The sequence below is a fragment of the Anomaloglossus baeobatrachus genome, chromosome 2, assembly GCF_048569485.1.
Source record: "Anomaloglossus baeobatrachus isolate aAnoBae1 chromosome 2, aAnoBae1.hap1, whole genome shotgun sequence".
In the NCBI taxonomy this organism is placed as follows: Eukaryota; Metazoa; Chordata; class Amphibia; order Anura; family Aromobatidae; genus Anomaloglossus; species Anomaloglossus baeobatrachus.
This window is the reverse complement of record NC_134354.1, coordinates 769,750,307-769,762,382: the sequence shown is the minus strand read 5'-3', so window position 1 is coordinate 769,762,382 and position 12,076 is coordinate 769,750,307. Positions and strand designations below refer to the sequence as shown.

General features: G+C 50.2%; 1 protein-coding gene across 10 annotated transcripts in view; it reads left to right on the top strand.

Moving 5' to 3' along the window:
- Window positions 1-12,076, top strand: part of DLG2 (discs large MAGUK scaffold protein 2) — a 1,610,676-nt gene that overhangs the window by 1,361,857 nt on the left and 236,743 nt on the right. The gene's annotated exons all lie outside the window — the stretch shown is intronic.

The window sequence follows — 12,076 nt, the reverse complement described above, 5'->3', positions numbered from 1 at the left end:
ATCTATCTATCCCTCTATCTATCTATCCCTCTATCCCTCTATCTATCCCTCTATCCATCCCTCTATCTATCTATCTATCTATCTATCTATCCCTCTATCTATCCCTCTATCTATCTATCTATCCATCCCTCTATCCCTCTATCTATCCCTCTATCCATCTATCTATCCCTCTATCTATCCCTTTATCTATCTATCTATCTATCTATCTATCTATCTATCTATCTATCTATCTATCTATCTATCTATCCCTCTATCCCTCTATCTATCTATCTATCCCTCTATCTATCTATCTATCTATCTATCTATCCCTCTATCTATCTATCTATCTATCTATCCCTCTATCTATCTATCTATCCCTCTATCTATCCCTCTATCTATCTATCCCTCTAGCTATCCATCCCTCTATCTATCTTTTTATCCTTCTATCTATCCATCTATCCTTCTATCTATCCATTTATCCTTCTATCTATCTATCCATCCCTCTATCTATCACGCCTCGTCTATAGCTCAGAGACATCACTAGTTTCCATTGGTTTTATCTTTGCTTCCATTGATTGTGGCTGACAATCTCCACATAATAATGACTTTGTGTAACTTTGCTAGTAATTTCCTTTAGACATTGAGCCTCTCCCCACACAGCACTGATTGTACGGCTGAGGCATTATCTATGCACAAGGGGCATCTTGTGTGCCGTGTACTGTATCTATGTACTGATGATGACATCACTGTGTGCCGTGTACTGTATCTATGTACTGGTGATGACATTGCTGTGTGCTGTGTACTTTATCTATGTACTGGTGATGACATTGCTGTGTGCCATGTGCTGTATCTATGTACTGGTGATGACCTAGCTGTGTGCCGTGTACTGTATATATGCACTGGTGATGACATTGCTGTGTGCCATGTGCTGTATCTATGTACTGGTGATGACTTAGCTGTGTGCCGCGTACTGTATCTATGTACTGGTGATGACTTTGCTGTGTACTGTATCTATGCACTGGTGACATTGCTGTGTGCTGTGTACTGTATCTATGCACTGGTGATGACATTACTGTGTGCTGTGTACTGTATCTATGTACTGGTGATGACTTAGCTGTGTGCTGTGTACTGTATCTATGTACTGGTATTGACATTGCTGTGTGCCATGTGCTGTATCTATGTACTGGTGATGACTTAGTTGTGTGCCGTGTACTGTATCTATGTACTGGTGATGACTTTGCTGTGTACTGTATCTATGCACTGGTGACATTGCTGTGTGCTGTGTACTGTATCTATGCACTGGTGATGACATTACTGTGTGCTGTGTACTGTATCTATGTACTGGTGATGACTTCTCTGTGTGCCATGTACTGTATCTATGTACTGGTGATGACATTGCTGTGCGCTGTGTACTGTATCTATGTACTGGTGATGACATTGCTGTTTACTGTATCTATGTACTGGTGATGACATCGCTCTGTGCCGTGTACTATATCTATGTACTGGTGATGACATCGCTGTGTACTGTACCTCTATGTACTGGTGATGACATTGCAGGAAGGCTGAGTGACAAGCAATATGGGGGTGCATCACCCAGATTTCCTATATTCCTGAATATCAGGCCTGTCTACAGCACAGTAACAATTATAAACAGGTTAAAGCCTTATGTTATATGGATAGGAGATGATTTGTCACCCTGCTTTCCCAGGCTCCTGAATGTCATTTCTGCCTTGATATATGGTGATATGTGTAAGACAGTTATAACCCTATACTGCATAATATAGTGGGTGATATGAGTATGGCCATATTGGTTGTCATCCAGCTTTCCCAGGCTACTCACAGACAACTATGTCTCATTATACCTTAATATTTTGGCTGTCACTCAGCTTTTCTGGACTCCTGAGAGTGAAAACTGTCTAGTTATAGTTTGATAGGGTTATGAATGTACATTACAAGGTTATTTTTCTCTCTCGATTCAGCTGTGAATGATATAAAGGCAGCCATATCTGTTGTCACCCAGCTTTCCTCAGCTCCTGAATGACACGTCTGTGTCTAGTTAGACAATAATAAGTGATTGAGGGTAGCGGGCTATGACTACATTTTATGGTAGATTATAGATTGCTGTGTGGCTCTTTTATGTTGGCCATATTAGTTGTAGCCCTGCTTTCCTAGGTTCCTGAATGGCAAGTCTGCTTAGTAATACAATAATAATCTATTCAGGGACGTACGTACATAGCTAGGTAAGTCTTTGAGTCAGGATTCATATTCTGGGGTGTAAGACGAGCCATTTTGGTTGTCAGTGTCACCCATCTTTCCAAGACTCCTGAATGACAGGTGTGCATTGATGCTTAAGATCTATCCTTAAGCAGAGATGTATCTCCATGTACTAGGATAGTTTTACCATTCAGGTCTCACCTGTGAGTGATGTGAGAAGCCAGAGCAGTTATCACCCAGCTTTTTCAAGCTCCTGAGTGACAGGCCTGCCTAATAATACATAAGCAATACATAATATATAAGTAGGTCCATCATTCGGCATTCCTTTCTGATTGATGTAAGCTAAACCCTGTTGATTGTCACCCAGCTTTCCCAGGCTCCTGAATTCCAAGTCTGTCTAGATATACAGTAATAGACAATGAAGGGTTATGTAAGGACGGCCATGTTTGTTATCACTGGGCTTTGTGAGAGTCCTGGATGACAGGTCCCCCTACTTATACATAGGTCGGATGTCTACATAACAGAATTCCACCGTGGATAGTGACGGCCATATTGTTTGACACCCAGCTTTCCCAAACACAGATATTACAAGGCGTGTATAGCTAATAAACATCAATATTGCACATTTTTTGAAAAAAAAAAAAAAATTATATATATATATATATATATATATATATATATACAGGGTGGTCCAAATGTAGGTGGACAGTATGTGTTGTAATAGGGTTATCAAACATGGTGTAAAGTGAAGCTGACTCAGTTGCCCTTAGCAACCAATCAGAGTCCACTTCTCATTCTTCACAGACTCTTTGGAAAATGAAAGGTGGAATCTGATTGGTTGCTAAGGGCAACTGAGTCAGTTTCACTTCACTCCATGTTTGATAAATCTCCCCCTTCATAACCCTATTACACATACTGTCCACCTACTTTTGGACCACCCTGTATATATATATATATATATATATATATATATTCGGTATATATGTACACACACACATACAGTATATAAATATATATATATTTTTTTTCTCTATATATCTCTACAATTAGTAGCCATAGAGGGGTCTTTGCCCCCCACAGAGGAGAAATTTTATGGACATTCAGAGCTCCACATCCCTTCTTCCCAAAGCCTGAAAGTAAATAATAAAATTCTCTCTACCTTGAGTCACCACTAGAGGGAGCTCACACCATAGGAAATTATACAGCTCCCCTGTGAAGTGTAGTAGGATTGCACAGATATTGGGGGTAAAGGGTTTTTCCCCCAAAGGAATGTATGTCCTGATCTGCTCCTCTCCTGACCTTCCAGTAGGGACATCACTGATGGCAGGCTGGTCACCATTATTAAAGGGTCAGGACACAACCCCTTTAAGACCTTCCCACTCCACGACATACGTCGACGTCATGGCTCAGGTGTGTGCTCCCCACGAAGCAGGTGTCAGCTGTGTCATACAGCCAGTATTTGCCTCTAACAGCAGTGATCAGAGCTTTTTCTTGTTTTTATTAGTCCCCTTAAGGGACTTGAAGCTGATACACTGCGATCGCTGCTGCTCATAGAAATGCTTCAGCCTCATCATCATCAGCCTCCGCCCTGCACTGTACAGCAGAAATGATGACTTCCTATGAATGTCGCTCGCAGCCGCTGTTCACAGGAAGTTCATCATGACAGTGACAGGGTCATCAGCTGACCCCTGGCTGCCATAACAACCCATCGGCGCCCCGTGATTACTTCAAGGGGCCATTGATGGTGACAGGAAATGATGCGCTCCCCACATGCATACATTAAATCCTGCTATCAGAGATTAACAGCAGGCTTTAACTAGTTAACAGGCGCCTGTTAGCTGCACATGTTGGCTGATCAGATCAGCTGACATGTGCAGGGAAAAATGCAGGTCTGTGCATGAGCTCAAATCAAAGGGGTTAGACATGATCTTGCACGTACCTATAATCCAAGGTCGTGAAGGGGTTAAATTAACCCTGCCCAATACAAGAAGAATCTATCTGTCATTTATCTCTATCACTTCCATATATATCTATCTACCCTTCTATCTATCTATCTATCTATCTATCCATCTATCCATCCCTCTATCTATTTATCCATCTATCTGTCACGCTGGTGACTATGATGTGACTGGATGGGAATCCCTGCACTGGCCCTCAGACTAGATAGTACCCTAAGCTGACCCTCAACCCAGAGGTGCACTCAATGGTAGTCAGGTCTGGGCCTCCAGCGTGTCCCTATCTACTGTCCAAGGCCCTGATGTAATACTCTCCACAACCACCACCCAAGGGACGGGCTGGGACTGTAGTCACAAATCCCCACCGACAAACAACACAGACTGGGGGGGGGGGGGCAACAAAACTCACGCACCCCAAAAGCAAACACCAGGGGGACTACAAAAAGGAGTATAGTGAGTAAATAAGGCAAGGAGAAGGTAACTAGACAACAGGGTATATCCACACCACATCACAAAAGACAGCAGCAGTGAACACCTCCTTCCCGCTCCAGACCAAGCTTCAGAATGAATTCTCAATAACCGGCGCCCTCTGCTGGGAGCAGAGGGTATTTATCAAGGTTGGGAGTGGTTATCAGCGGAAACACCTGATCCAAGGTAATGAACGTGCAGCTAGCAAAAAAATATTAAAATAAAATTAACCCTGTGCATGCCAAAAGTAAAAAACACATTTAATGTATAGAGTCTCAGATGGTACAAAAGTGACTCTGAACCTGAGCCTGTCACTAATCTTCAAGAGAGAGGACCATGATACTCTCTTTACCTATCTATCTATCTATCCCTCTATCTATCCATCCCTCTATCTATCTATCTATCCATCCCTCTATCTATCCCTCTATCTATATATCTATCCATCCATCTATCTATCTATCCCTCTATCTATCTATCTATCTATCTATTTCTCTATCTATCCCTCTATATATCCCTCTATCCCTCTATCTATCCATCCCTCTATCTATCCATCCCTCTATCTATCCATCCCTCTATCTATCCATCCCTCTATCTATCCATCCCTCTATCTATCTATCCCTCTATCTATCTATCCCTCTATCTATCTATCTATCCGTCCCTCTATCTATCCCTCTATCTATCTGTCGCGGGCGGGGAGGAGGGTGTCAGCACACCGCGCTTACCCCTTCTGCTCGGGTACGGCAGTTGCTCCTGGTGGCTCGAGCTGCGGGCCGGATCCCGGGGTGTCTCGAGCGACACTCCTCGCCCGTGAGTGAAAGGGGGGGTGTTTGTTGGGATTATAGTTCGTGACGCCACCCACGGTTGTGGTGATGGCACCACCGCTGCTCAGTGTGGGGGTCCCGGGGATGGTGATTGGAGCAGCCAGGTGTTGTGTTGCCCCTCCGTGGGTAGGGGTTGGTGATCCCGGGGCCCGGTGAAGAGATGTAAAGGGTAGGGCCTGGAGGGCGCAGGGACGCGGGGGCAGCGCTGTGCCTTGCGGCACTGTGGTACTCACTCAGCCTGAGACACGGACACAGTTTGTACGATAAACCAACGGCTGGTAGGACGGTCCCACAGACGGCTGCACTTGCTTCCCCGGTAGTTAACGGTGATGTCTCTCTTCCCTGCACCTTGTGTTCTGATGATGGTAGCGGTGGATTCCCTCCGGTTACCCGCTCCCCGACTGCAATCTGGGCCGGAGGAGCTCTACACTTTGCCCGCAGGCGCTGGCCCTGGGGAAACTGGTGCCTTGGCGGTGGCGGTGTCTCCCCGGTAATGGTCGGGCTGTTGCCGTCAATCGGGACTTTGTTGCTGGGAGATCTACGTCCCCTTCACTAACGGATTTAGCAGATCTGACGACTCCTAGCCCTGCTGGGGTCCGAAAGGCCCCTGTCCTGGTGCTGACTGTCCTTCGGAACACTGCTCCAGACCACCGGGCACACAGCCAACGGGGTCCTTCCAGGAACCTCCGAACCGTCCCACTCCGGACAGCCACCGTCGTTGTCAACCTTGCTGGTTCCGTCCGGACACACAGTCACGGACCTTCAGGCTTTTCTGTCACTTTCCACTTTGCTGTTTACTTTTACTCTCCTTCGCTCCTCACACTTGCCCTGCCTGGGGCTATCTCGATGTTCACTCAAGCCCTGCCTGGGCTAAAACTCCCTACTCAAGCTCGTCTCTGAGCTGACTGCCTGGTTTCCTCCCTCCTCCAGCACTGTGACCTCCTCGGTGGGCGGAGCCAACCGCCTGGCCCACCCCCTGGTGTGCATCAACAGTCTCTGGAAGAGGGCAACAAGGATTTGTGGTCTGACTGTGGTGTTCCTACCTGGGGTGTGGGGTGTGGTGGTGTTGTGTCCTGTGTCCCCTGGCTTGCCCAGGGCGACACATTCCCCCTTAGCAAAATGCAGACCGTCCGCGGGCTGCCGTCCTACACCGGTTTTATTTTTCTGTAAAAAGGGGATAACAGGGTTAAACAAAACATTTCAATAACTCTTCCCAAGACGGGAGGCACATTTTACTTTAAACGTTACAACGGTGTACGGTCACGGTTTCCGCTCTCTCCCACCCAAGTAACCTGGCCCTGATGCTGCCCCTAAAACCCAGGCAGCACCCCTTGACCCACAGTCCAGCACAAGTCACCCGAGCGGGATCTGTCCTTGCCCTCCAGAGGGTAGCCACCGGTCCCTTTGGTGGCTGGGCCCTGGCCTGCTCTGCTCAGGGCCCTCCCTCCAACCTGCCTCTCCGGAGGCGGCATTGCGGAAACGGTAACGGTACCCAACATATTTACAAGCCACTAACGTTTGTGGTTGCCCTGCAGAGTTCACGGGCTTGTCCATTGATAGTTCCCATGCATTTTTAAACTTTGAACGGTCCCCACGGGGACAACGGTGCCGGCTCCTGCCGGTTGCTAATCACAGCAGACAATCAGGTGAAAACTCGGTATAATCATTTTCCTTATCATTCTCATTTTCAGTATAACTTTCAAACAACAAACAAGCAGGTGGTCCCAACGGGGACTGTGCAGCGGCACTCCGCTGCCTTTTGCGGCTCAGCAGTCCATTCTCACTCGTGGGGCTCTAGTGCCACCTTCACATGGTGCACCGCTCTGGACCCCAATGGTAGCTCGCTGCAGGCGATCTTCTTCCATATACATGCGGGCATGCACATCCGCTCTACACCCCTCTCGGGCATCGATCTCCCTGCGCAGCTGCTGTTGCCGCCGCTCCCAGCCGGGAGTACTTTCTGTTTGCTCCGGTTCAGCGTGTGCGGGGGACGGACCCAGCCAGAGTCCCTCCGTGTCGGCTACGACCGGCACTTTCAATAATGAGGGACCCCGCTGTGACATGGCCTCCTCTGCCTCCTGGCAGCTGCATCCCCGCCGTGCCTCCGGTGCATCTTTGCTGACGGGCTCAGCCTTTGGCTTCTTCCATAGAAGCGGTTCAGGGTGGTCATGAGCTTCTGCTGCAGGTCGGTCCGCCGGGGCGGATTGGCAGGGTACCGCTACCGGTGGTGGTGGTAGCGGGCCTAGTGGCGGGGCAGCAGCAGCTAACGCGGGTAGCGGGAGAGGCAGCAGGGTGAACGGGTGTAGGCCGGGCCCCTCAGCCGCAGCGGCCGATCCCTCTGGAATACAGGGACGTGGGTCTCTTACCCGTTCCTCCAAATCTTCCTCCACCTCGCATCTCCGCATAGCAGCCACCGCTTCCACCATGTCGGCCTCCCACTCCTCCAGGAGGAGCTGCATGCGGACCTGCAGACGGCTGCTTTGCTGGGCGGTCCGGACTTCCACCCACGCCGCCATGCCGGGCGCGGGGACCACGGTGTTGTTGGTCGGACTCAGCATCTTTAGCAGTGGCCTCTTCCAGGAACCAGTCAATGGCCGCAGGGTCCTGGCGTCCCTGCTTGTATAGCCGCAGCTACATGCGGCCGGCCGCCATCACGTCCCCCTTAACTCTTTTCGGCCCCTCCTCTCTCGGGGCGGGGTTTTGGCCTTCGCGCCTCCACTGCTCGAGAAGACGCTCGAGCGGGAACTTTTCGCGCCAAAGATGGCGGCTTCTGAAATTTTTCTGCCGGATACCTCCGGCTGTAACAAGGCGCACCTCTACCTGACGGCAGAGCGGTAAGATCCTGTTCGTGACGCCAAGTTGTCGCGGGCGGGGAGGAGGGTGTCAGCACACCGCGCTTACCCCTTCTGCTCGGGTCCGGCAGTTGCTCCTGGTGGCTCGAGCTGCGGGCCGGATCCCGGGGTGTCTCGAGCGACACTCCTCGCCCGTGAGTGAAAGGGGGGGTGTTTGTTGGGATTATAGTTCGTGACGCCACCCACGGTTGTGGTGATGGCACCACCGCTGCTCAGTGTGGGGGTCCCGGGGATGGTGATTGGAGCAGCCAGGTGTTGTGTTGCCCCTCCGTGGGTAGGGGTTGGTGATCCCGGGGCCCGGTGAAGAGATGTAAAGGGTAGGGCCTGGAGGGCGCAGGGACGCGGGGGCAGCGCTGTGCCTTGCGGCACTGTGGTACTCACTCAGCCTGAGACACGGACACAGTTTGTACGATAAACCAACGGCTGGTAGGACGGTCCCACAGACGGCTGCACTTGCTTCCCCGGTAGTTAACGGTGATGTCTCTCTTCCCTGCACCTTGTGTTCTGATGATGGTAGCGGTGGATTCCCTCCGGTTACCCGCTCCCCGACTGCAATCTGGGCCGGAGGAGCTCTACACTTTGCCCGCAGGCGCTGGCCCTGGGGAAACTGGTGCCTTGGCGGTGGCGGTGTCTCCCCGGTAATGGTCGGGCTGTTGCCGTCAATCGGGACTTTGTTGCTGGGAGATCTACGTCCCCTTCACTAACGGATTTAGCAGATCTGACGACTCCTAGCCCTGCTGGGGTCCGAAAGGCCCCTGTCCTGGTGCTGACTGTCCTTCGGAACACTGCTCCAGACCACCGGGCACACAGCCAACGGGGTCCTTCCAGGAACCTCCGAACCGTCCCACTCCGGACAGCCACCGTCGTTGTCAACCTTGCTGGTTCCGTCCGGACACACAGTCACGGACCTTCAGGCTTTTCTGTCACTTTCCACTTTGCTGTTTACTTTTACTCTCCTTCGCTCCTCACACTTGCCCTGCCTGGGGCTATCTCGATGTTCACTCAAGCCCTGCCTGGGCTAAAACTCCCTACTCAAGCTCGTCTCTGAGCTGACTGCCTGGTTTCCTCCCTCCTCCAGCACTGTGACCTCCTCGGTGGGCGGAGCCAACCGCCTGGCCCACCCCCTGGTGTGCATCAACAGTCTCTGGAAGAGGGCAACAAGGATTTGTGGTCTGACTGTGGTGTTCCTACCTGGGGTGTGGGGTGTGGTGGTGTTGTGTCCTGTGTCCCCTGGCTTGCCCAGGGCGACACATATCCCTCTATCTATCTATCTATCCGTCCCTCTATCTATCCCTCTATCTATCCCTCTATCTATCTATCAAATGAAATCAAATCAAATAAGCTTTATTGGCAGGACCAAATACAAATTAGTTTTGCCAAAGCAAGTGTACATTAGGGACTGGGGCTGTGGGGATGGTGGGTGGGGACTGTAGGAAGGATGGATGGGGCACATCCAGGGTGGGGACTGTGGGGGCACTTCTAGGATGGGGGCTATGGAAGTCCATGGCTTATGATGGGGCATATCCAGGGTGGGGACTGTAGGAACGGTGGATGGGGCATATCCAGGGTGGGGACTGTAGGAACGGTGGATGGGGCATATCCAGGGTGGGGATTGGGGGGGGCCACATCTGGGATGGGGGGCTATGGAAGTCCATGGCTTATGATGGGGCATATCCACGGTGGGGACTGTGGTAACGGTGGATGGGGCATATCCAGGGTGGGGATTAGGGGGGCCACATCTGGGATGGGGGGCTATGGGAGTCCATGGCTTATCATAGTTCTCTTTCTGGAAGTCTATGACATTCGCTCACATACCGCGCTGCTATCTCCACTGCGCTCTCTTCTTCCCCCAGCAGGATATATATTTTCTCTTCCTCCTTCATGGAGCTGAAATCCGGGAAGAGATGGGAGAGTCTCCTGAAGTGAGTGTCCCTCACTGCTGAGTACTTGGTGCAGTGTAGCAGGAAGTGGGTTTCATCCTCCAGGGCCTCCAGGTCACAGTGTTGGCACAGTCTGTCCTCCCTGGGCTTGTAGCTCTGCTTGTGTCGGCCGGATTCGATGGCTAGACTGTGGGCACTGAGTCTATATCGGCTCAGGGTCCTGCGGTCTCTGGGGTCCGGGAGTTTTTCCAGATATGGGGCCAGTCTGTAGTCTCTCTGTAGTCTCTGGTACGTGGTCAGTTTCTGTGAGGTGTTGATGTCGGTCCAGTCACTGACATACCTCTCCTGGCCCTCGTCTACCATCTTCCTGATTCTGGTTCTTGTCAGGCTGCTGTGATTGGTTATTTTGTCCAGTTGGGTTTGGGAGGGCTGTGCCCGGGGTCCTGGTTCATCTGGCCCACGTATATATATCAGAGCTTTGTGGTGATGGGAGCTTGGATTGCTACTCTGTAGGTGAGCCTGAAATGATAGTGACCTCTTCAGAGCTGCTAGGTGTAGAGGGAATCTGCCCAGCTCAGCTCGACAGGCACTGTTGGAGGTGCTTCGATGGACCTGGAGAAGGTGCTTACAGAATTCCAGATGGAATATTTCTGTTGGGCTGGAATCCCACCTTGACCAATCTGGGTAAGTGTGAGGGCCCCAGACTTCGCTGCCGTACAGGAGGATTGGGGCAATGATGGAATCGAAGATTTTTAGCCAGACCCTCACTGGTGGCTTCAGATGATACAATTTCCTTCGGATGGCATAAAAGGTTTTGCAGGCCTTGTTTTTCAGGGTCTCTATGGCTTGTTTGAAGCTCCCTGACTGGTGAATTTCCAGGCCCAAGTAGGTGTATTTGCCTGTTCCTGTTAGAGTGCAGCCGTTTACGACAAATGAAGGATGCTGGTCAAATCTTCTTTTTCTCTTCTGGAACACCATGATGTTGGTTTTCTTTAGATTGATTGGTAGTGCCCATGTGGAGCTGAATTTCTCCAAGATTTGTAGGTTGTCTTGGAGACCTTTCTCGGTTGGTGACACCAGCAGTAGGTCATCTGCATAGAGCAAGAATTTCACCTGGGCGTCATGGAGTGTGAGACCTGGAGCAGTTGAAGATTCTAGAGCAGTAGCCAGCTCATTGATGTAAATATTGAAGAGCGTTGGACTTAGGCTGCAGCCCTGTCTGACTCCTCGGCTCTGCTGGAAATAAGCCGTTCTTCTACCATTCACACTCACACTGCAGAGGTTCTCGGTGTAGGAGCTTTTGATGACATCGTAGGTCTTTCCTCCTATTCTGCTTTCCAGCATTTTTAAGAACAAGCCCGGGTGCCACACTGAGTCAAAGGCCTTTTTAAAGTCTACAAAGCAGGCATATATCTTCCCATGCTTTGTATTGTGGACGTGGCTCTGAATGAGACTGTGCAGGGTGTAGATGTGGTCCGTGGTGCGGTGGTTTGGCACGAACCCTGCTTGGCTTTTGCTCAGGACATTGTGCTCGGTAAGAAAACTGATGATCCTTTTGTTTAGGATGCTGTTGAACAGTTTTCCCAAGTTACTGCTGACACATATGCCTCTGTAGTTGGCAGGGTCATACCTGTCCCCACTCTTGTGGATCGGTGTAATGAGTCCTTGGTTCCAGGTACGAGGGAAGTAACCACCACTCAGCACAATGTTGAACAGTTTAAGCATTGCAGCTTGAATTTTTGGTGGGCTGTACTTCAACATCTCTGGGGGGATTCCATCCAGACCACTAGATTTTTTACACTTTATGGAAGTGGTTTTCTCTGCAACTTCCTGTAATGTAATTGGTGTGTCCAGTGGGTTTTGGAAGTTTTTGATTTTCTCTTCCATTGCCTTTAGTTTTGATGTTA